The 27,047-nt window shown below is 37.4% G+C and overlaps 1 protein-coding gene across 3 annotated transcripts in view; it reads left to right on the top strand.

The window, feature by feature from the left end:
- The first annotated feature begins 4,347 nt into the window (after window positions 1-4,347).
- The window catches only part of LOC149807885 (interleukin-6 receptor subunit beta-like), a 197,527-nt gene continuing 174,827 nt past the window's right edge, over window positions 4,348-27,047 (top strand). The window contains exon 1 of one of the 3 annotated variants that reach the window (XM_089971622.1): window positions 4,348-4,482. The gene's annotated coding sequence lies outside the window, so the exon portion shown is untranslated. Of the gene's footprint in view, window positions 4,569-4,673; window positions 5,005-27,047 lie in introns of those variants that run through there. The other 2 variants (XM_089971604.1, XM_089971613.1) reach the window with 2 other exon arrangements.

Below are 27,047 nucleotides of genomic sequence, written 5' to 3'. Positions count from 1 at the left end.
TCGAGGTTTGAGATTGTGTCGTTTTGAATTACACGGCGGTGGTTGAAATTTCAATGTCATCCGTCGAAAATTCCTAATTGAAGTATTGGTTCAAAGAGTTTATGTTGAAAGTTCCATTTCATATGTTGAGTATTTAGATTTCATCCCTTGACTTACACAGCGCTGGTTAAAATTCGATGTCCAATATTGAGGTTTAGATCGTATCTTCTGAATTACACGGCGGTTGTTGAAATTTTAATGTCATATGTCGAGAGCTTTACTTTAACATGTTGAATCATATTGATTATGTTGAAAGTTCCATTTCATATGTTGAGTTTTTAGATTGTATCTGTTGAATTACACAGCGGTGATTGGACATTTTATTGTGCTTGTCAGAATTTATATTTTTATATTGTGAAATGATGTGTTGGTGTTAAAAGTAACATTACACAATGTCCACTTTAACAATTCAAAATAATATCGAGTATTAAGATACATCATTCATGTATTCAATTATGAGGCGCCATTACATTTCATATGCATTTACAGTTTGAAAGTTATATCTCACAGGTCGAGAATTACTCATGAATTTCTTCGCTAGAGGTCGCTCTCGTGAACGGACCGTGTTATTTTTAAACAAGAAGGCTGCTTCTCATTGCTGTTAAATTCAACAGATGAAATCTAAATACTCGCCAAATGAAATGGAACTTTCATCACAAACAGTTTCATACAACGTGCGAATCAGGGATTCTCGAACTGTGATATTGAAATTTCAACCTCCGCTTTGTAGTTCAAAATATACACTGTAAAACGTCGACTTAGGAAATAAAACTTTAAACCACCATTGTATAATTCAACATATAAAATCTAAAATATCGATCTAGAAAATGGAACTTTAAGGAAATGCAGTTTGATTCCACACATGATATTGGATTTCTCGACATACGACATCAAAATTTCAACTGCAACTTTCTCATTGGAGCGACTTTTGTCCGCTACGGCGCCTCATAGCATTGCACAAATCAGGTGTTGTAATGTTTCTGAATCCCCGTATAACACTACATGTAAGTAACCAAAATAACATTGATGTACTAGTTCTACTCGTGTATAAGTCGAGTCCAACTGCAAAGAGAGTAACTCTTGAACTGCGACGATCAGATTTGTTGTTTGTTATATTAATTACTCCTAACAAATTGCTTAGACCCACATCTGCCCGTGCATTATACGAGGGCAGATCTGGTTTTGTTCTACTGATTACTCGTAACAAACTCCAAAGACCCAGATCTGCCCGTGCATTATGCGATGGCATATCTGCATCTATATAGTTTACAGTGAGAATAAATTATAAGTGAGTTTATTCTGTACAAATAATCAATAAAAATGTTTTGATAATATTAACGAAATGATTTGTTCATTATGATAATGATTTCTAAACTGCCATAATTTGATAAAGATCCTGACCTACGAAAATGCTTATGATAGTTTTTGTTCCTTGAATAGATGCTAAACCATCCTCTTTTAAAAACAAAACAAGAATAGTGTATTTAATACAATTTACAAAGATAACATTTCTCATGTATAATATTATTTTCTAACGTGAGATAATGATACTAATATTTAATCCAAACTTCTCTATTGACAATGTATTACATTGTTTACAAAATATATCCCTTATCAGGTACAAAGTGAACTTGATTTAGGACAAGGTCAAGTGCAACATATGAATTTATATAACATATAATCATTACGAAAAGCCAACACAATAATACAAATTAAATATACATAACACATGAAGGATATATACAATAATCGAAACTTAGCCGTTTTATTCATCAATTTCTCATTTCTTACTGATTGTCGTCAGGCCTAACAATGTCACCATTTGAAACCAAACGGAAGCTCTCGATGCAAAGAAACTATTCACTGTCGTTTTCTGGTTTCTAGAACAGTCCATTTTAGTATTTAAAAAATGTGTCTGAGTTCAATATTGGTAATGACGTCTGTTATGACTCTATGGTCTTGAACTTCGCAACAAAAAAGAGCGGAAACCAGCAAGTTAAATAAAATTCGACAAATATTTTATTTCCCTTGAATACAAAATTAAAATTTAAAAAGAACTTACGGTATTGCGAGTTAAATCCCAAATAGTCCTAAGAGTTCTATCACAAGTACAAAAGTGTAATGTTCCAAATGAATTCCACTCGTCTCCCGAATGAATTCCTATATCGAATGTGATGATGTGCAAAAATCCTGGAATGCTGTTGTGTGCTAAAAATTTTAATGTCTCACAATAATATAATCCAAAAATGTCTCTGTATGAATTCGCAATACTTCCTAGATAGTAATTTAGTTCTAGGTTTACACAGATGTCACTTTGTAATTCTAATGAATAATTGGAATAAATAAACAAATAAAATCCTCTCGACTGAAACACAACTAAAATTGATTCCTCTAAAAACTGGCTTTAAAATAGGAAGTAATTCTAAAGTAAACAACTTGATATACCTCTCCACTTGTCGCATTTACCTGTTTATGTCAACTTAAAATAGAATTTGCCATGAAACTGTAAAGAAAATTTGTTTCTTGAATGTTTTTTGGGTCAAAAGATCACATACACGTTTGTCTCCAAATAAAAATGATATAAATATATTATCTACAATCATAGACAAATATTAGCTATGTAATATGTTATTTATCAAATATCATGACAAAAAGATGTGAGTAGTCAGGTGCGCCCTAAACTCAATTACTAAGGTCGATCACAAAATGTAGATATACCGGTATATAACATATAATCATGGAAAAAAGACGACATACAATACAAATTTGCGTGTTTTAATATTACAAAAAAAAACTAAAAAAAAGAAAGAAAAAAACCCAAACTAGAATATATAAAAAGGAGAAACTCTTGGTCACGTGTGTTCAAATATACGTATATCCAGAATTTATGGAACTATTGAGATTATCAAAGACAGTGAATTAGACCACATCTGTCGCTTCAAAACAGAATCACACATTCATATATGGTGGTCGGATTACTAAATAAAATCTTTCATTCGAAGCGTCAACAAGTTGACAGTGTTTGAGATCCCCTGGCTCCAGGCCCGGCCCTATGATGTGCGGGGCCCAAGGCAGCAAAAGCGTTGAGTGGGGCCCCAAGCACAAAAAAACTGCATTGCGGAGTTGATTTCCTGAAAGCGCAGGGCCCAAGGCGGTTGCCTCGTTTGCCTTGCCCTAGGGCCGGGCCTGCCTGGCACAATCAGGGTAGAAATTCTAAATTGATGAATGAAACGAATAAATTATTTTGCATTTTATTTTATATCCGAGATGCTTTTTATTTTTAACATTGTTGTTGTTGTTGTGGAGGGGGGGGGGTACTGGACGGGTATGTGGCATGAGCCAGTCTGATTAAAATCAGATCTCCATTGTACTACGTAAAGACAGCGGAAGCCTGACTTGAATCATGTTGTCGTATTGTCTCTCTATTATGTGATCTCTCACAGAGGGAGAACAATAACAAAATCTCAGAATTTTGGTTGACAACCTGACTCCTAGAGTGGAATTTCGCACTGAACAAAACTCTTGTGCTATTTTCGTAGCCCCGGCTACCATTGGAGCCCTCACATAGGAACAAGGGTGCGGGGCACTTGCGCCCCTCCCTCCTCTAAACTTGTTTTGTCCTACATAAATAAAACTTAATAATTGACCATTACACGTTTTCCCTCCCTACTCCCCAGAAAAAACTGCGGGTACTAGTATTTTTGGAGTATTGTTTGTGAATGGTGACAGACTTGCGGTATATAAATCAAAATTAAAATGCAATAATCATTACAAGCTTTAGCATTTGTTATATATATATATATATATATATATATATATATATATATATATATATATATATATATATATATATATATAACAATGCACGGACCCGTGAGAAAGCTTGCCAGTAGCTTCTCGTGGGTCGGTGGTTCTTTCCGGGGTTTTCCGGGTTCTTCCTCCACCATTAATACTGGCCGCCATGTATAGCCTATCGTGCTGAAAAATGGCGTTAAACCCCACAACAACAACAACAACAATGCACGGACCCCTTTTATCACTAAAAGAATCATCAACATCTGGGGATTTCCTTCCAAGCATAAATTACAATTAATTACACCTGTACTCGCTTACAAGTCCGGTCCAACCATAAACAACACTGACGCAGGTTTGCCGTCGCATAATGCGAAGGCAAATCATTCAGTGTTTCTGTTGTTTGTTTTAAAAATTACTCCTCAAAAAGGAACATCTGAAGTTTGACATAGGCATTGCAAACTAATAATGGCTTATTTATTAGCGTCTGAGTTGATTAGTGCTATCTTTCATCAGTGGAAAGAAATCTCAATCAAGCTCCCCATTGACTCTGCTTACTCGGGTGCAGACGACAAATAGAGAAGATTAAGAGATAGAAGTCGCTACGATCATTAGGCTTTGTATCGTTTCTCCGACTGGTCGGTCGTAAAAGTGAGTTTTTGTTCTCGGTTCGTATCCAGCAGTACTTTTCACCTGCGATAATTGAAATTATTTAGACATAACACGAATACAAACAGGTAAGAATACTGATTGTATGTTCTCTCGATCAGTGAGCAAGGTAAGTTTTAGTGCATAAATAGACAGGTGTTCTCATTTAGTATTGTGCTACTGGTCTAGTCACAAGACGGTATCAGACAGGCACGAGTGGACAGGCGAGAGAGGGGTTGTTGATCTATTCATACCTGTCTGAAAACCAATCACGGCACTTGGATATGAATGTGCGTGCAGTGATATCATTGTCAGCAACGTACGTTCAAAATTCCGGCACAAAATTTAGGCGCCACAATGTATAATGACGGTACACGGGTTTCTTTGTTTGTAGAGACCTTAAAGTGGCTATATAAGGGCACCGGGAATCATAGCAACTCTGGTCCATTTGGGTTACAGGAAGAGTTAATATTGTAACATTGATGTGATTAGCTTGAACCATTTTGGACATCTCTTTTCCCACTGGTAAGTTCAGATACAACATTGTTGTAAATGTAAAGTATGTCGTTCGGATAAGATCAAAAGTAAAGAATGTTGAGCCACCCTACATTATTTTGAGCTACCCTTTATTATTTTAGGGTCGCCCAAAATTTGTATTTGTGGTCACCCTAAAACTTAACGTTTTACCCCAATTGTCCACGACTACGATGACGTTAATATGAGACACAATGCTAATTATAAGCAATCTTTTCTACTAACCATAACATATCTTACATCTTTCGGCCAGTGATTTAGAGTGACCCTAAAATAATATAGGATGATCTTACCTTTGATTTTAGGTTCACCCGAACATATTTTTTTATTTCATATTCATATTATGCTTTGATTTAAACTCAGTGAAAGTTGAATATTATAGAAAATTATCTTCATTATTTTATTCACTAAATCCAGTAGGAATGACAACTAATTTTTTTCCCCTCAGTCATTCTCTTACCAAATATTTTAATATGTGATAATGTAATAAATGTTATGCTGTATGTTTATCCCATTTTTGATCCCGTTATTTCATCTCCATAATTGACTTTATGCTTCTTTGTTCCTTCATTTTGTTTTTGTCAATTTCAGCCATTTTTCCCAGTTCATTACTTTTGAAATTGAAGTTACCATTTTTTATCTTTACCTCCATTTATTACAGTGTTTGTAAAGTATCATTTACTATGCTTTTTCTAATGGTGTCAGAATATTTGCCTAAAACGATTTATAAAAGATTCCTTTATATCATTTCAACTGACATTTTAAAAAGTAAGTTAAGAAAGTGAACTGTTGTAGATCAGTCGGTAGAGTGTTGGCACTTTTAATCAGTAGAGTGTTGGGACTTTTAATCCAAAGGTCATGGGTGCCATATTAATTAGGGTTGACTACCTTGATGTGTTCTTGGGAGAGTTACTTACATGTAGCTCCCATTTCCTTGGCATGATACAATTGAATAAGGTTCTGCAGGAAAACCAAACTAAACTCTCCATATCTTTACTACTGAAATTAAACAAAAGTCACCCCCACCCCCCACCCTATAAAGGCAGTCATTCAGCGGGTCCCATGATACAGGGTCAATCCGAGAAAATTTAGATGGAAAAAATATGCATGGTTTAGAGTCACCTGTTGTCTGATCATGCCTCACACTGAAGATCACAACTGATATGCAGAATGAAAGAGATAATTCCAAATGGTGATTGTACTGGCTGTCTGATTGGATAATTTAAGCATGGTATTGGTTATTAAACAGATTATGGTTATAAACTCAAAGCAGAGAACTTTGGAGGGCAGTTGTGTTGGATTGGACAGAGCAATTAATGGTATTCTATTATTTCTGTGCACAAAATTTTATCTAAAATAAAGACCAAAAACATAATTGTTTTTTTTTCGTCTGCTTTTATTTTAAATATAATAATAAGCTAAGATCATTACATGCAACATTCTTTTATTTAATATATCATCCAAGAATGAATTTAAAAATAAATTTCAAAACAGATGTATGGAGATTTCAGCTTAAATAACATGACATAAAGTACATGTAGACCTTTGATTTGCCTTCAGTTTCAATCATTTTTTTACATTTTGGAAGTAAATGCTTATTGCACAAAACCCTTTTAATCGGAAGAAAGGTTTATTCAGCTTTAACAGAACTTGTGAAAATTCACCTGCAAGTCTGAATTTTCCCAAATTGACCCTAAGGCAACTTGGTATTATATTGACCATTAAAAAATGTGGTCCGGAGCTGTACTTAAGAAATGTAAGCAGCGTAATTAAAGCGTGAAGTATAACATCACATTACTGTCTTCTTCCCATAAGAATGTAGTAGATTCAGGTTAATTGGACCATCATTTAGTCAGGGCAGCTGTTTATTTGGGACAAATCTTAAAAGACAAAATATGTCATGTATACCTTTTAATTCTTCTGCATAATTGGGGCAGTGGCTTAATTGGGCCAAAGTGTTTCAATCCTGATGTGTCCCAGTTAACTGGATTCCACTGTACTTACAAAGTTAAATGTAATACTAAATTTTATGCTTCGAGCATGAAAAGTACCTGAGAAAAGAACATTAACACAGAATGTAATAAAAGTTGGTGAAGCATGAACTATATTTTAGATACCTTTTTTTAAGTATAGAGACCTTTTTTAAGTATAAGTAGATGATGATATATGCATAATTAGGCTTGATGTATGCATAATTAGGCTTGACATTAGGATTTTTGGGCTGATCAACAGGGTCATGATCAAAATAATAGAACTTTAAGTGATCTTCCACGAATTTCACTGCACCTTGTAAAATCCAGATACCTGAGATTCAGCTGCCTAGCCTCTAGATGCGTGTGATATTAGGATAATTGGCCAATTAGTAGCTTGTCCTGGTTAGTAAACAGTGGTCATGTTAATTTAATAAAAGCTGATTATGTGCTATATCTTATTTTGTGCTTTTCTTTTCCATTTTTTGTTACGTAGATAACCTAACTAATGGCTGATATTCATGTCTACCTGCAGTTACCACTGAATCATGTACCACATTTTGACTTATTTTGGTGTCATGAAATGCAGGACCGATTATGGACATGACCAATAGCATTTTCTGGTTATTAGTCCCATGGGCTTACTGATTTGTTTGGTGACTTTCTAACACTCTCACTGTTTGCAATGAAAATTAATGGTTTAAGAGACGAAAAACTGGGAGTGGGTGGGGCTATTTCAAGCAGAACTAATGAGATGTTTTTTGGTTTTTATCCACTTCACGTAGAATCTTCAAATAGTATATCTTGATTGTTGAATTTTTTTTCTTTTGAGATGTATTGGTTTAATGAAAAAAAGCCTACGAAATCTAACACTCTTCCATATTTTAACTAAACATGCAGAGTTGTAAAAAAAAGCCTACGAAATCTAACACTCTTCCATATTTTAACTAAACATGCAGAGTTGTAAAAAAAAGCCTACGAAATCTAACACTCTTCCATATTTTAACTAAACATGCAGAGTTGTAAAAAAAAGCCTTCGAAATCTAACACTCTTCCATGTTTTAACTAAACATGCAGAGTTGTGAAAAAAGCCTACGAAATCTAACACTCCTCCATGTTTTAACTAAACATGCAGAGTTGTGAAAAAAAGCCTACGAAATCTAACACTCTTCCATGTTTTAACTAAACATGCAGAGTTGTAAAAAAAAGCCTACGAAATCTAACACTCTTCCATGTTTTAACTAAACATGCAGAGTTGTAAAAAAAGCCTACGAAATCTAACACTCTTCCATGTTTTAACTAAACATGCAGAGTTGTGAAAAAAAGCCTACGAAATCTAACACTCTTCCATGTTTTAACTAAACATGCAGAGTTGTAAAAAAAAGCCTACGAAATCTAACACTCTTCCATGTTTTAACTAAACATGCAGAGTTGTGAAAAAAAGCCTACGAAATCTAACACTCTTCCATGTTTTAACTAAACATGCAGAGTTGTAAAAAAAAGCCTACGAAATCTAACACTCTTCCATATTTTAACTAAACATGCAGAGTTGTAAAAAAAAGCCTACGAAATCTAACACTCTTCCATATTTTAACTAAACATGCAGAGTTGTAAAAATTGGGCAAATCACACATATCCTGAGTTCTGATTTAGGAATACATTAAAATCTATCTTGTAATACATGAAAGACCAGTTTTGTTAGACCAAAACTGCAATGCACTGCATAATCAATTAAATAAAGTATTCGATTAGCTTCCCATTTGTTTGTATCCCTGCCAGTTTTAAAAACAAAGGGCATCAAGGATATAAATAATGGATAAAACATTTCATCCATCAGTTTATAAATTTTAACCTGGTTATTGCCAGGTGGTCTCTAACACTATCAACTTGTTGACATTTGAGACCTTGCTATAATTAGAGAGCAATCTGCACATGAATGTCATTTTGGTGGGATACAATTAGAGTCAAAATCCAATATTAGTTTTAGTGTAGGTATCACCATGAACATATACGCAATATATGTTGTAAGTTCAGAAACTTGATAAGGTTTTTTTTTAAATACCTCAAAACTGTAATATTGGATTAGAATTTAATAATAAACTAATTAAAAAGCATCTCTAAGCCCCAGTAATTATGAACCTTGTTCTGTTGTATATCAATTCTTTGGTAATAAAACTGCCATGTTATTCATAATTAGGTGAAAGATAAACAGAATAAGAATTTAGTTGGAGATGGCACAGAATCACACTGTAATTACAGCTTACATGTATATTTTCCAGAATCGCAGTGTAGTAACAAAAGTACATGAGGGTTTTCCAGAGGTTGTGACTTTGTAGTGTAAATCTGGTGCCTCTGGCTGTGTATAGTAAAATATGCTATGTTTAGTATATTGGAAATCTATGGAAATGTTGTGAAATATGAATTTCTTGTAAAGTTATAACTGGTACTGTACAAAAATCATTTTCATGGTAGTGTACAAATGAGGTGACTACACCAGTATTTGGTAATTTAACGATTGATTTGTGATTAACTTGGAAACTGTCAACAGTAGGATAGTTTTGCTCAAAAAGTAACAATTCCAGAGAAACATAAGTAGTGTTACTGCACTAGGAGAATATGATTGCAAGAATTTAGTCACTAACTAAAGGCTAGAAAGTTTTTATCCAAAGAAGAAAAATTTGTTGGATTTTAATGCTGATTGATAATTAAACTCAGAGAAGGTCTAAGGTAATACCCTGTAAATGATGAGACATCCCTGTTTCCCATCAGTATGTTGCTTGTCAAGTATTACTCTAATGTTGCTACAATGTTGTCAGTGATGTAAAAGACAAATCTTGAGATTAATCTAGTTTAAACCATATTTTATTTATTTATGTCAAATGCAAGTACAATGATAGGATTTTGCCGAATGAGTAGAAAGCTTGAGCAGATTGACTAGAAAGCATATGCAGATTGAGTAAAAAGCATGAGCACATTGAATAGAAAGCATGAGCAGATGGAGTAGAAAGGATGGGCAGATTGAGTAGAAAGCATGAGGTGATTGAGTAGAAAGCATGAGCAGATTGAGTAGAAAGCATGAGTAGATTGACTAGAAAGCATGAGGTGATTGAGTAGAATGCATGAGGTGATTGAGTAGAAAGCATGAGTAGATTGAATAGAAAGCATGAGCTGATTGGACAGAAAGCATGGGCAGATTGAGTAGAAAGCATGAGGTGATTGAGTAGAAAGCCTGAGCTGATTGAGTAGAAAGCATGGCGCTGTAGAAATTTGTAGATCCTTGCTGTCCTTCTCTACCTTCTATTGCTGATTTCCTTTTGTACATTTGCTCAGCATCCTTATTAAGGGCTATAGAGCTGCCATTTCAAGCATGCTTAAATTCTCTTAAGGCGTGGCGGTTGGTTTGGATTAAGTAGTTTGAGCTTTAGAGACCTGCCTGTCTTGTACCAAGATGAAATATTTCATCTGTTTTATGGTCATTAACTAAAAAACCCTTTGAACCATTGGAACTGAAGTGAGATTTATGCCTTATCTATTGACACTGTCTCGGTTTTAATGAGAATTATGATTTGGTTTCTTTCCTTTTGTCAACTGGGATTTGGCAGCCAAAAAGTAGTTGTCTTCCATAGCTCCAGTACCAGTAGAAATCCTGTCTCTGTCGAATTATGGTGTGGATGATACAGATGGACTTTTATGTCATGCGAGGGCACTCCATTTCTGTCATAAGTATCCTAAGGAGAAAGAAAGGGCAGGAAGCATCTTTTCCTCACATTACATGCTTTTCCTCTTTTTGGGCTGCCACTCTCATGAGGGATTGTCACCACTAAAACCCCTTGAGGTTCAAGTGGTTGCTACCTACCAGGACTACCTTAATCACTCTTCCTTGGAGGATATCATGAAGGCAGCATTTTGGCGTTCCCCTGCTGCCTTCTCATTTTACCTCCAAGTGCTAATGCATCAGAGCACAGGCATTTTTTTCTGGGTTTCATCATTGTGGCACATGTGGCCCAGAGAAACACCACCATTCCATAACATGGACATCACTATCAACATTGAGTACATTCCATTTTTTCTAGTTTCAGTAATTTTAACAGAACATCAGCCAACCCTCCTTATTTATAAAATCAGCTAAACAATACAGATGGGTAAGGTGTTGCTACTTTTTAAATCTAGTTTTTTGGTGGGTAAAATTAATTTTTAATTATGGAGTATTTACCCATTATATTATCGAATGCCCTCCTCCTATCTGCTCTATGTCCTGGTGCAATAGTTGTATGTGAAAAAGATGAATTAATTATCTGTGCATGACCATACCAAGGACAAGGTGAGTTGCATGAGTGAATTATGTCATACTGACAGATCTTCACTTTAGAGGAGGATGAATTCACATCAAATGGACACTGAGTTTTTTGGCTCAAAAAAGAAAAGTAAACAATGGTGATGGGTAATGGTGATGGGTAAGTATTGTATAAAGAAAATTAGATTTACCAAGAAAAAACTACTAGGGTCATGACCTGAAGATTTGCATATCCACAAATCACTTTTTGCAGTCATAAGAGTTATTGCCCTTTTTAACTTGTAGCTGAATGCAGTATTTCAACATAATCTTGTGAATGCAGCTTGTCTCTTAAATTTCAGTGGATCACTACTAACATGGGTAATGCTATCAAAATTATTATCTGTTGATGCAAATAGTGAAAAATCAATGGGCTCCTACAACTTTTTTATAGAGTTATTGCCCTTTTTTAATTGAAGCCTTATATAGTTTATGACAGAATCTTGTGAATACAATTAGTTTTACAGTTTTCAAAAGATTGCCATTAATGTAACAATGTTTACCTGAATTTTTAAACATATACACGATACATGTATACAGTAACAGAAATTATGCTGTCAAACAAAATGAATTTCAGCTTTTGCCGCAATATGCAAGTTAGGCTTATAGCTGACATGTAACTGCTATCTCACATATAAAACACTGACAATGTTTGCCATAGTTGCATTTGCTGTATTGCTTTTTATCTGTTATCATGGAAAGATTCAATTTCTATGACATATCTTTGTAGAATATATCTTTGTAGAATGCAGCTTTTGCCGCAATATGCAAGTTCGGCTTATAGCTGACATGTAACTGCTATCTTATATGTAAAACACTGACAATGTTTGCCATAGTTGCATTTGCTGTATTGCTTTTTATTTGTTATTATGGAAAGATTCAGTTTCTACGACATATCTTTGTAGAATATATCTGAAGATACAGGTAAAACATATTTAGGATCTGATCATTTTGATATTGTTTGCTTAAGTATATATCCATGATGAACAGTTGGTATCACAATAGAACATACAGCATGACTGATATAAAAAAATGTGATTGTGATCCTGGATAAGTTCCATCCAGAAATTTCTGACAGATGGGAGGGAGGTTAGGGCACTTTTTTGTAAGATGGGGCCTTTGTTAAGAGTCATGATGTCATAAAGTTATTTACATTTTCACAACTAAAATTTATATTCAAATTTTCTTTTCCAATTATAATGAAATAAAAGAATTTATCAGGAAAATACTACAAATCAAAGCTTGCAATGTGGACAAGCACATTTACAATTAAATTATTTTTAAAAAAGTTACTATGGTATGTTTGTCATGGCTCTTATTCATGATTAGTTCACTGCATCAAGGGGCTCAGAGTGGCCGAGTGGTCTAAAGCGCTTTCCGTTATGGATCACTGCCATCTCACCTATGTCTGCGCCGGTTCAAGTCTCGGATTCAGCCAATATAGGTATGTGAGAAAGCTTGCCAGTAGCTTCTCGTGGGTCGGTGGTTATTTCTGGGGTTTTCCTGGGTTCTTCTTCCACCATTAATACTGGCCACCATGTGTATCCTATCATGTGCTGAAAAATGGCTTTAAACCCTACAACAACAACACTTCATCAAAGTCTTTGTGATAACAATGACCCAGGTTCTGTCAATCCTTTTTTTTTTAGCAATGCAGCATTTCATTTCATATTTATGAGGTACAATTATATACTGTATATACTCGCATATAAGTTGAGTCAAAGATCCTGATCTGTCAAGACATAATACACTTGCAGGTCAGGGTCTATGTTGCTTATTCTACTGATTACTCCAAACAAACTGCACAGACCCAGATCTGCTGATACTTTATGTGATGGCAGATCTGGGTCTCTGCAGTTTGCAGTTGGACTCGTCTTATAAGAGAGTACATACAGTACACAGCCATCATTGATTATTTATTTCATATCGAAACGAGACTGGTAGGTTGTGTTAAAGAAGGGTAATATTGAGTTACACAAAGTCATACCCATGATTGTTTCTGCAAATATGTTGACTAAGACGCTTTAAAAACCCTTGGGTGAGTCCTCTGAGCTTACATTTTTAATTACCTTAGCAACCTCTAATTTCCAGTGCAAAATATTGTCAATCATTATTTTCAAAGTAGTTTTTCATTTTCAGAATGTTTTATAATCTGCTCCTTTTAGGTTTATTTGCAAGTTTTCTTTCTTATTTTTTTATACTTTGGTTGAAATATCCAAGATCATCGCATTTCACTTGGGGGTGTTTATCTTCAAGCTCATACCAGTTGTTTACCATTACCAAATCCTGATTTAATTTATTGATAAGCTTATGGCCCAGTTGATTGGATGTTAATGTCATTTTATAATGAACATGTTAGTAGTGGATAGCTGAACAGTGCTCACAAAATTGTTTTGTTCCAACACAGGTTCAATACAAGTGACTTAAAAATAGATCATTTGCCTGGACTAAAAACCCTCAAGCCTGACAAGGCCACGTGTACTGTTATTTTGACACACCCAACTTTTCGAAAATTAATCCGTTGGGCCTTATACCTGAGGTAATTTTCATGAGACTGAATCCAGTTTATATTTGTTGGGCTCATAACTTACATGATTTCCAACAATTGCACACGTTTTGCAAGCTCAGGTGATGAAGTCTGAATAATTGTGGCATGCACCTCTGCTCTTGTGATCTCCCTTTGTATGCCTTCAGAGGGATGTTTACAGTCTATGTATTTCAATACATCAGTTGGGATGACCATTCTGGATCTTTTTTTATTTATAAATGGTGCAAAAGTCTCAGCATTTCTCATTATTACTTGAAAACAGAAATGAACTTACAGCAGCATTGTTCTTTTGTTTCAAAAAGCAATCAGTAAAAATAATAGCTTAAAGTTTTGTAGTTAGTTTTGTGATTGTACTGTGGATATGTCACCAATAAGGTAGACACTCTGTTATCAATAGAATCAGCTGCTACCATCTCCTTGAACTAAATGCATTAAAATACAGAGTAATTATCTCCTTTAGGGTGGAAAACATTGTATTAGAGGCTTTTTTGTAGGTGACACAGAGTTTGACTTAATTTTCAAGCAATTGCATATGTGCTGCTCAATACATTAAACCAGAGGGATGCATTACCATATTACCATGTCAGCCTGAGCAAGGGGGACAGCTTGATGAGTGCAAAATTATAGGTAACCAGTCAAATATGGAACAGTAATAATTTTGTTTTCCAGTCATAGGTTATGTGTTTTGCTTTGTATACAAAGTTAAAGTTTTTGAACAGTTATGAGTGGGGGGGGGCCACAAATGGAGCATTAGCAAGGAGCTGGATATTAATAATTTATCATTGTCTTTAAAGAACTTTAAAATGAAAATGCCAAATTTGATGGAGCTCTGCTTAAATTTATCTGGCAAATCGTTGATGTAAAAAGAGGAATGGTCCAAGAACTCATCCTTGTGGGACACCTAACTTTACAAGTTCATATCAGAATGTTTGTTTAAAATATAAACTTGTTGTTTGCCTTCAAGGTGAGATTGATTCTCTTTCGTACCAGAATTTTTTTCTTCCTTATGCCTCAAGATAATTAATATTTTAAAACTAATTTAATGGTTATAAAATGTTTCCTTTTCAACTAGTGAGGGCAGATAATTTGTTATCAGGTTGTTTAATGGTTGCTAGAATTAAAAACCGGTGTGGTTGGCCCCTAATATGCACTAACTGAATGCACAGCAAATGAAACAGTCATAAGTTGAACAAGGTGTAGCATGCATATTGTAGTATCAGTCATCTTTTCAGTTAGCCTAGTGGGTAGGTGGGGGAAGGGTTCAGTTTCTGATGGCATTATTTGGGTTATTTAAATCCATATGTATGCTTAGAAATTTTGGTAAATGTTGCAGCCTTAATTAACAGCAATTTTAATTGAAGTTATCTACCAAAGATACCTTTTTCCATTTGCAAAATTCAACCATGTTTTCAAATGTGGTGTATTATGCATTAACATTGTTTGGTGTCGTGTGTAAGCTGTACACGGTTCCATATAGGATTCAGGGATATGGGACCTAGGGTACCATGATATATTTTCAGAAGGGACTGTGTCTGGTTACTATCAGCTAATATGTATGGATTCTATTCTTTTTAAACAGAAAAGTGATTTTTGAATGATAATTTCACACTATGCTATTTAAATATTCAATGTAAATAAATAAAAATTAAAAAATAATTTCTTTATTTGTTTAAATTTTGTACCTGCATTCTTACCACATTCAGTTAATATAATATTTCCAATTTCAATATAATACTGTTAAGATAATATTCTTCCATTTGATTCAAAGCAGTATTAGATGTTTATTACTTGGGCTATTTAAATCCATATGTATGCTTTGAAATTTTGGTAAATGTTGCAGCCTTAACAGCAATTTTAATTGAAGTTATCTTCCAAAGATACTTTTTACTGTTTACATAATTTAACCCTGTCTTCAAATGTGTATTATGCATTGACATTGTTTTGTGTCATGTGTAAACTGTACAGTTCCATCTAGGATTCAGAGATATGGGACCAATGGTACCATGATATATGATGATTGTTTTAACGCAAATGAGAATCACTTATCTATTTTGAAATAAGATAATGGATGTTCAGATGGCAGGTTTTGAGACTTTTGATACTTAAGCCACTGATTTGAGACAGTTTTAAACTTTGATGGTCTTGGACAAATGGCATCAGATATCTGAGTTAATATTGTCGATATCAGTACATGTATACAAATCATGCTATTCCCAAATCAGAGTTGTCTGTTACTACAGGCCTGCAGGTAATATTTTTGGCCTTTGCTTGTACAAAAAAAAATCGGTTCTTTAATTATAGTAGAATTACTATAATATATACCATGAATGGCCCACAAACTTTACATTTATGGTCCTTGTGGCCCGTGGTGTTGAAGATGTTTGACCACCCAGTCCTAAATCCTGAATATCAACTGTTTTTCCAGAAGATTTTGTAACAAGTCTTGTAACATTAGCACTTAAGTTAATGGTGTTGAAGATGCTGGATGACCCTGTCCTAAATCTTGACCATTGTCAGTTTTTTTCAGCAGATTTTGTAATAAGTCTTGTAACGTTAGCACTTTAGTTAATGGCGTTGAAAATGCTGGATGACCCTGTTCTAAATCTTGACCAATGTCTGTTTTTTCAAACCAAAAAGCAAGATGGAAATATTTTTGCTTTGGAAGTTGTCAGGTGGCTGTATGGTTTGGATGATCTGAGCAGCAGGGAGGGCGAACAGACCAAAGCAATTTTACCAGTAACCCCTTCCAGGAAAATATTCCTCGATAGAAGGCTTATTTCGACGAAATAAACCATTCTATTCAGACCACAGAACAAAAAAAAATATCTAAAAAAATTCGAGAAACGCTAGCGTGCGAGAAATGCTTCGACGCCAAGGAAACATTTTTATGTTAACCATATAATGTATCAAGTCCGATACGGTATCGTGTCCGCGGGTCGTGTAAATTTATTGTCACAAATCCGTGCGGGTTTCTTTGAGCGCGACTAAAGAAATTCTTAAACTTATTAATATCCATATCGCCGCTACACCAAGTTTGATGAATATTTCTCAACGTATGAACATCAACTCCATTAAACACAGCAAGAAGATTACAGTTATCCCTGATTACTTTTGGTATTTGTGTGTAACGTTGAGTAACATAAATGACATCGGTGTTTTTATGACGACCCCGTGAAAATATTCTTGCAGGATTTTTTTGCTTGTCCAGCATCACATCATCATACACTACTAGGTTATTTATTTCCCCGTTAAGGTCTTCCACGGAGGGAGCTTCTTCGATATCAGTGATAAATTCAACTACTTCCTCGCCGTCTTCACTCAGCGCTTTTGCACTCTCATTAAAATCTTTTATAACATTATAGCATCGCTGATCATCTACAGATGGTGCTACCAAATACAGCTTATCCCATTTCATCCACTTCATTATCATGTTCAGTAGCAGTTGCGTTTTACCTGATCCTGACGGTCCTATGATGATCATTCTGATAGAATTTGGTAGCACGGAATTATGCTTGACTGGTTCTTTCCTTCGCGTCGCAGAAAAGTCTGTAATTTCCATTTGTATATAAGGAATAATAATTATGGATCTATATTGTGTAAAGTGTAAGGCACGAACCCCTACAAACGACATAACAACCATTACAACAAAAAATAACAGACAAGCACTCTCTGGTAAGTGTACGCGATGTGGCACAAAAAAATTTAGATTTCAAAAAAAAAGCGAGAATTTAGCGGAGGTGACATTGCAGCCAAACTTGGAAAGCTCCCCGGAACTCCCTGGGCAAAGTATCCCGGAGAAAAACATCTCCCAGGATACAATTACTGCGGTCCAGGGACCCGACTAGATATCAGACTTGATGAACAATCTAAACCAAAACCGGGAGAGTATCCGATAAACGCTATTGACGCAGCGTGTCACATACATGATGTTGCTTATCGAAGTAAAGATCTACAAGACAGGCATATCGCGGATGTGAAATTAATTCATGCACTAAGCGCCATAAAAAATAAATCATTTAAGGAGTCACTCGCTAATTGGTTAATAAGATCAGCGATGAAATCTAAATTAGCATTAGGCGCTGGATAATTAAATAAAAATGGAAGCGATTTATTATTCCCCAATCGGATACTGGAGAGGTAACTCAGCAATTAATAAACTCGCCAACGCGGCATCAGTAACACGCGAGGTTGCCAAAAAATGGCTGTCAAAACAAGCAATATGGCAAATCTACCTACCACCACCTCGACAAATCAACTTTGCACATTTTGATGTTAGTACCCCCAATGAAGTTCATCAGGCTGACATACTATTCCTGCCTCATGATACTGTCCGTAGAAAAACATACAAATACGCGCTAACAGTAGTTGATGTTGCTAGTAGATACAAAGAAGCAGAACCGTTAGCGACTAAAACAGCCGCTGAAGTTGCCTCTGCGTTTAAACGAATTTATCAACGAGGACCTCTAAGCTGGCCCCGATTATTACAAGTTGATCCTGGTAAAGAATTTCAGGGCGCGGTGTCATCACTGACAAAGCAGCATAACGTTGTTATACGACGAGGGCATACTGAAATTCATCGGGATCAGGCAATTGTTGAGCGATTTAATAGAACACTCGCTGAGAGATTATTCGGATACCAGTACGCGAGGGAATTCATTTACGATACGAGATCTCGTGAATGGGTTGCAAGACTGCCAAACGTGATAGCCGCGCTGAATAATGAAATTACCAGAACAACAAACATGAGACCTGTAAATGCAATCACAAAAAAATATATACCCCGCGTCAGTACACGCAGATATGTTTCAACACAGCCAGGGACGCTAGCGTCCCCGTTGCTGGGTAATGTCACCGTTAGGTATTTATACGAACCAGGCGAACTAGAAGGAGGAAAAAAAAGAGCAACCGATCCCACATGGAGTGTTACTACACATAAGATATCCAGCATAACCAGATCAACTGGGAGAAACGCAATCTACAGATTAGATTCGACTGCTCCTCAGCGTGGATTCACACGCGAGCAACTTCAGGTGATTCCCACGGATACACAATTACCACCTCGATCACTTAAATAACTGCAGCAACACCTCTGCGTCGGTTACACTCAAGACAGGTCAACATCACATTTTCACGTGTATGACCGCGATTACTATCTATTCTATCTACGGTAAATTGCCTTGGATTATTTTTCGAATACTGCCACAGCAATAAACAATTACAACTCGCGCAGTGATTATTCTGCTGTTGTTGTAATTGTATAATAAATGCTTCGTCAAGATCAAACTCGTTACCATTTTTTTTGTCGCTCTGTTTGTAACCGGCTAATTTCTTTCTTATTGTATCATCAGCGATTGATCTGTTGATGCTGTCGTTGATAACATCATCTAATACAATTCTTTGTAACTGAGCTATCCTTCTTACTCTTGACACGGCTAAATAAACTAAATTTGACCACTCGATGCGATCATCAACAATCCAAACTGTTGTATCTGAAATAGTTAGTCCCTGCGAACTGTGGATGGTCATAGCGTATCCTAGCGTCCACGGGGATTTGCTCATTTTCAGTGCCTGTTCGACAGCATCAACATCAACGATAACAATATCATTTAATACTAAATTTTGTTTTTCCGATTTTCCTGGAATATCAACATCAATATTCTGCAATCGCGTATCAGCTGGTCTATAACACAACGGCACTGCCAGCATGGGAAATTTCTTCTGATGTAACTGAAATAACTGCTGCTGAAGCGTGTCCCTGACTATCTTTCTACTTGCAACAATTAAATCATCTGGTTTCCACGTTTCCCAAAAGTCGCTCAGCTCCGTCTCTGGAATTATTTCACGCATTATCTCACACTGGACTTTATTGGTTTGTAGCCTGATCAACGCCTTAAACTCTTTCAGCGTTTCATCGAGTGCTCTAACATCGTTAGTTATTTCCTCATAATAATCTACAAAAGTTTTCAGCCACATGTGTGGAGATTCACCTGTAAATGGCGGTGGTTGACCATGATCGCCGCACATCACCACTGCGGTATTTTTCTTTAGCAACCAATCCAGAAACTGTTTTAATATATCTAACGGCACAGTGTCTATCTCATCCCAGATTATTTTCTCGGGAATATATTTCGTTCCCATTCGTTCAGGTGTCCACGTGCCGCCGCTGTATTTGAAAAAACTGTGATACGTGCACGCGTTAACATCCCGTTGTCTCATCTCCCTGGCAAGTCTGTGTGTGGGAGTCAGCACGACCAAGTCAGAACCGCGAAATAATTCAATCGCCCGAGTTGTTTTACCAGAACCACCAGGGCCGTTTAGATAAACTGTTTTGTGTCTTGTAACAGGATCGTGCACCGGCGGCAGCAACGAAGTTGCCCCCGACGAAACCGTCGAAGACATTTCTGCGCTGCGATACTCATCCACGATTTCAACGTCAGCTGATTCACAATATCCCTGTAACATTTCATTCTTTATTCTCCACGAGCCCCACGATGGATCATCCGATATAACATTATTCAACACCGCTAAGTGTTTTTTATCGATATAAAATGAATCCGTTGCAACTCTCACTGCGACAACAGGGAATCTATTAATCATCGACAACAAATTTATGGATACATAAGCTAGCATCGAAGATCTCAAATGTGTGTACTGAGATGATTCTCCGTCGATATAACTAAAAACAGTCCCTAGTTTTTCCCCGTTTGACAGAAACACATCTTCGCGGTTACAGAACATGTTGTTCGTGGCTGCATCAGCGACAACAAGATCCAATTCAGCCTTGTCCATGATTAATCGACTGTGATGTTGTTTATGATCATACGCTCCACCTTGAGTGAATTTCCCTATTATTCTTCGTCCTAGATCTTTTGCTGTGCTTTCGTCATTTTTAAGTACTTCAGGAGCTTTCTTGATGATATCGTCGATAGAAGTTTCTGGATGTTCTCGTGACCAATCTTCGATGACTTCTTCTAACGTACCCCGAGTTGGCAACCAAACTTCGGTTTGACGACAATAACATATAATCGCTTCGCTGACCGTCAGTGACAACAGTATTCGACTGTCAAGCATGTATCGCAATAACACTATCGGTGCCCATCGCTTCTCAACGAAATGTCTGCCAAACCAAACATAACACACAGGATGTAAATCCTTAGCGAATTTAAACGACGACACACAAGCAAATCCGGTCAGGTCAAAATCAGGCAATGGTCCGTTTACAGCAACTCTTGTCATCGAGTTTGTAACGTGGCCAAACCGTTTAAAATATTCGCTGCATTCTCCACGCCCAAGGAAACTTCCTGGATAACACGCCGTCATGTCCACGGATATCATACCGCGGTGATCATATCGAGTATTCCACAAACCGCCGTGTCCGTATTCGACACAGCTCTGTTGGATATCCCCAAGAAAACTTTTCGGAGTTGGTCTCCATGAATTTCGTTCCCGGGCTACATGCGCGACAACACCCGGGACAGTAAAACAGTGTGTCAGTAACGTATCAATGTCCGTCGCATGATATTTTTCTGCGAGTTTTTTCATTTCGTGCTGTAACGCCATTGTTCTGTATATTTCCCCGTCGGGTCTCACAAACTGATCATATTCTCCATCTTTGCTACTTCTGAATAACCACACAGACACCGGATCGGTTTTACTTATCTGATAAATAAAATCAAACATGGAGTGCCTCGCACTCTCCCCGCTAGCGGTTCCGCTCGGCAATTCCGGATAATACTTCACAACACGGTCTCGCGGGAATATCCTAACCGAGACAGACCAGGCGTGACTGTTATGATCGATAATAGTTATTGGTGCTCCACGGGAATCATATTTACACGCATACAATACCGTACCGGTTAACGATGAAACCGTTATAGGAAATTTTAGTAATCGCTCTAGCTCAGCAACATCATTTATTGACGCTCCTTTATCCGCTACGTGTGTCGCCCACGCTGTTATTTTAGTTTGTCTTAGCGGTGTTAGGCCGTTTCCTCGCATTGCATTTTTAAAATGTTCCATTACTCGCTCAGCTACACAATTCATCCTTGACTCTGTCAACGGCGACACCCTCATCGGGGCGAGTTTATCGACACTTGGTTTCTTTATCGGATAAATTCCATAAACGACCGCGGTCACAGGATACGCTCTGGCATAATATGGTTTATCAATCCCAACAAGTACTCCCGGGTTTGAGTCTTTGCTCAACAAAATGGTTTTTCCGCGCGGATCAAGAACAGGGTCTAGTTTGTCTCTGATAATCCACTTTCGGGTTCCCTCGTCGTCGACTCCAACAATAAATTTTATCTGCACGAAATATCTTCTATCGTCGAGATACTCAATTATATTACGCGCGATTGTATCGTTGATGGTACCATCAATGATGAAACTCAAGGAGTTTTCACGGGAAACTCTTCGATGAGCGATGCTAGCATGAGAAACGCTCGCGTTTCCGGGGATAATTTTATACGAAGACCACGTGTGTGCGGCACCATCACGACGAAACTCTTCTTTGGCATCCTTGATAACACCAATTACCGTTGCCAACTCTCTTCGTCGACGATCAGTGGTTAACCGGTCAAGATCGAATCGACCGCCTGCGGGTTTTATTCTGGATAGTCTTTCAAAACTCATTATTATAATTAAGACAAGTATTTAAATAGACAAATATATTATATGCACCAATGCAAGTGGATTAAACTAAATTCATCAGCGCCGTGTAGCAGACGTTGCAGACACGAATACTGTGGACAACATGCTCAACAGGTCCGCGGCGGGAGTCTAGGACCGATGCCGTGTATCAGATGCGGCATTGGAGTACGAGGAAAAACGCAATTATGTTCAGCGTGTGGGGGGAAACGCTATCGAGAACTAAAACGGTATTATGATAAAAAATATCCAGCCTCGAACACTCTCTCGGAGCGTGATTACATAAATAAGTTTTCAGACAAATTATGAATTAGACAAATGATTTGCTTATAGTATAATGAATCAAGAATTCGTCCCCGAACAAGAATTTGTTACCGAACAAGAATTTGTTCCACATCCAACTATTCCAAATTATGAGGCAAACCGAGATGGCATAGTACGACACTGCACGCGAAGACGACCAGTTGGTGGAGTTGATAATGGTGGTTATTCAAGATTTACTGCCACGTGCTCAAAGAGGTATTTATGTCATCGTTTCGTCTATGAATGTTTCTTTGGAGTGATCCCTAAGGGTTTTGTCATTGATCACATTAACGGTAACATACTTGATAACTCTATAAACAATCTTCGCGTGGTCACTCAGAGCAAGAACTGCCTACTGGGTAACACAGGGCGTTGTAAAACAGTTGCAAGAAGAGCTATTAAATCTATAAACGCAATTACAGGTGAAGAAATTGTATTCCAGTCAATAAACGCCGCCGGTAGGTATTTCGGTATTTGTCCACCTTCTGTACAGCATGTCGCAACCGGGATCCACAAAACAGCATTTTCAAAGAAGCTCAAACAGAAGATTTCATTCTGTTATATAACTCTTATCGCTGACACAAACGACGATAACTCCTCCGAGAGTGTGTAACGCTTTGCAGAGTTGTCGTCGTCAGAGGATTTGCTCCCCTGAGAAAGCCACCTTGATAAAATATTTTATCGAGTTCATAACATGTAATCATTTATTTACCGTAGAATATATATTTTTTTACAAACAATATCCTCGTTTTACTGAATATATCCGACTGTTTTGCTCTTCTGTGCTTGTTATATGACCGCGCTCGAGAAAACATACAATTAAAATATTTTAAACAAGTCCCGCCCACTGCTAGAGCGAATTTCCAACTCGCAAGTAACAGTTGGGTTATATACGAAATCGCTCCCTAAGACCTTTGGGTCGATCGAAAGTCAGCAGCGCAAGCAAAACCATAAATTAAATCCGCCAATGGCGGGTGTCTTTTGTGCACCATCCAATGGTCGATTCAATGGATGGTTTTGCTCTGCTGCTGACCGTAGAAAATGACCCACCTGTGTATGTTTGTGTCGTCGGGATAAGGTCTCGGGATAAGATTACATGTTCATTGTGCCTTTGCCTGCTATGACACTCGAATCAGAGGTTAAAGGTTGTTCTGTGTTGTATCGTCCCTCCCGAGCTTCTAGACCGTTATTTGACGATCTAGAAGTTCCTCATGGGGTGAGTGACCCCCAAAAATAAACAGATAGATGGATGCATAAAGCTCTACGTCACCTGGGTGCCCACCAATAGAAACATTCAGAAAGAGTGTTGGCCAAAAATAAACGGTAACATGAGGTGCCTAAGGGAAAAATCACAACACGAAGGTCTAATATAAGACCAAGAAAAAAAAATCCTAACAAAGGACTCATGAAAGAACCGTAGGCCGGTGAAGAGTACCCAGTAAGTGATAACCGCTCATCATCTATCTGTTTATTTTTGTTTTTGGTGATGCTAGCATCGCTCATGCAAAGCATTTTTCATGCATTTAAAAATATGAAAATATATAATAATATGAATCACGAAAACATAAATACCATACTTGTTGAAATTAAAGAATTACAACAGCGAGGTTTTAATATTTTACTAGACACTGAAACAATTATGTCAGATTTTGAATCCTTGAATGAGCTATCACAATCGGGGAAGAACAATCTCCCCGCCCGTTATAGGTTCATTAAGGGTTTGCAAGATCGCATTTACAGATCACTTGCCGGGATAACTGAAAATCAGGTATCTGAATTTATTCCACTGTGCCGTGCAGTTGAGAAGATTCGTCTTGGATTGTCACAAGAGTATGAGACTCGAAAATTAATTAGCACCAGGGTGAGACGGTTAAAAGGTTATATAAAGAATCTAGACACGGAAATGCCTTGCATTTCTGACGAAAATACTAGTGTTTCTGACTACGAGGCCGACAAGGAAGTATAAACCGCATAGCGTGTGACTCACAGCACAAAGTGAAAGTAGAACCTGAGAAACGCTAGCGCCCCGCTTGGAGTGTAAAGCACATTTCCACGGTAAAAAAAAAGTGTATTATTTTTTTTGCCCTTGGAAACTCAAAGCATTTCTCTGGAAGTCCAAAGGACTTCTCAAGGGCGTTTTCAGATTTTGGAAATGTTTTACATGAGAAGTCCTTAGACTTCCAGGATTTGCTTAAGCGTTTCAACATCAATACAACAATGAGAATAGTTCATAATCTGTTCTCGTTGACACCAAGCTGTGATCATATGATTTTGCTGTAACTGCGTCAATTGTGACGGAGTTAACAAGAAGTCTTCGTTGCCATACACGTCAACGATTATTTTAACGGGGAAATACTGTTCTGGGGGCTGACTCTTTGAGTTTCCAAATGCGGTTTTTATTGCCGTGTGAAGAATTTGCTTATCATGAATATGAACTCGTGCGTGGATGTATTCGTGTTCCATTATACACAACTGTTTTTTTTTAATTGTGAAACGCTATGCGTTTCTAGGATTTCACCAGTAAGTTCACGGAGACAGTCTCGCCACGCAGGTCCAACAAATTTCCCCGTTGGTCGGTGAGTTTGAAATTTATCGTTGACAACCACGGATTATTACACCGCAGATAGACCACATTGATTGGTTCTTGCACAATCAGAAAACCAGGGGGGTCTTTTGGTGTGAACGTATACAGGATAAACCCCTGTTGGGCCGTCGTTGTGTCAGCGCTAGCGCTGCCTGCGCTGTAACTGCCATCGATGACGTCACATACAAGATTGACCGCAATAACATCTGTGATATTTACGATCCCGGGTGAGATGTGTCTGCCATCGGATGCTGTACTGTTGTCGTGTCTTAAAATAACAGGTTGTGGTTTTGTTCGCGTGTACGTGGCAGAAATATCTTCGAAAGATTCCGCGACAAGATCAGAGACTGATTTTCTCAGCGTATGCGCGTTATATCCCGGAAATTTAAAATCTGGAATATTCTTCACCGGAATACCAAATTGGGATGCGAACTTGGATCTTTTTTCGTTTCCGTAATCGCCCTTGAGATTCAGTAGATTCTGAATTATTTTTTGATTTATAATTTCCATCGCGGATGCGAGTTTGTTTAGTTTTTCTATGGCTGTGATAATTTTATCGCGTGAACTGCTTGTAGAAACGCTAGCGTTTCCAGTTCCCGAACTGCTTGCAGTTCCACTTGTTAAATCAGAAATATAATCTTGAAAATATACTCGCAACAGTTCTAGCTGTTGTTTATGTGCTTGTTTGATCGGATTAAAAAACTGAGCTTCTATATCTTCTGGCCGGTATTGACGGTATTCCCCGCCCGTGAAAGCTGCCTCTATTATATCTACGGGAATTCTAGGTGATGTTGAAAACCAGGCTTCTCCGGATATTAATTTATCTGCAAATAATAAATAATCCCCGACGAGGTCGTGTGGGTCTTCCTTCGTGGTCTCGAAATCTGATTTTTGAGGTGGTGGTGGGCCCGGTTCAGGTTCGGGTCGTTCTCGTGGCCATCCTAATACGGACCTGATTGAGCTGCTATAAATATCCACGGCGTATCCCGGTGTTGAGATTTCAATGACCGCAGACAGCGTTGGTTCGTGCGCGGTCACAGATATTTTGGCTTCCTTGCCGGTGATTCGTTTTATTTGGCGTTGTATCTCATTGTTGATTTCTTCGATCTGATAACTCCCAGTGGGTAGCGTAATTGTATCCCATTCAAGTTCACGTTGTTGTGGGTCCGCGCTGGGTCTCCCGAACACAAACGAATTATTCGGCTGCTGACCGCCAAATGATTCCGACCTGATATTGGGCCAGCTGTGATACACACTGAGCTTCGACAACGCGATTTCGTTCACCCGAATTGGAGTTCGAAAATTAATGCTGAATTGTGGTGTCGTCGAGGACACTGAGATCATTGTGGTCCTTACCGGCGTTGTGTTTGTGACTATTTGCTGAAGCAGTTCCGCTGACATTATTTATTTGTTTAGTTTTCAAATAGTCATTGTACGCATCTGACATTAGTTTGAATTCAGAATCTGATATTGACGCAGCGTCGCTGGATTGCATGTCTAACGATGATGATATCAGCGATGATAATTTCTGATATGCGGTCGTGGCTGTATTTAATTTTGTCGTGTAATCGTGTAATTTTGTGTTAGCACACGAGGATATTTTTTTTGCTATGATGCTGAAAACTCCTGCCGTGGTTGTGGTCGCACAAA

The sequence above is a fragment of the Sinohyriopsis cumingii genome, chromosome 1 (assembly GCF_028554795.1).
Source record: "Sinohyriopsis cumingii isolate HCF-2022 chromosome 1, ASM2855479v2, whole genome shotgun sequence".
NCBI classification, from domain to species: Eukaryota; Metazoa; Mollusca; class Bivalvia; order Unionida; family Unionidae; genus Sinohyriopsis; species Sinohyriopsis cumingii.
This window is presented reverse-complemented; position numbering and strand designations above follow the sequence as displayed.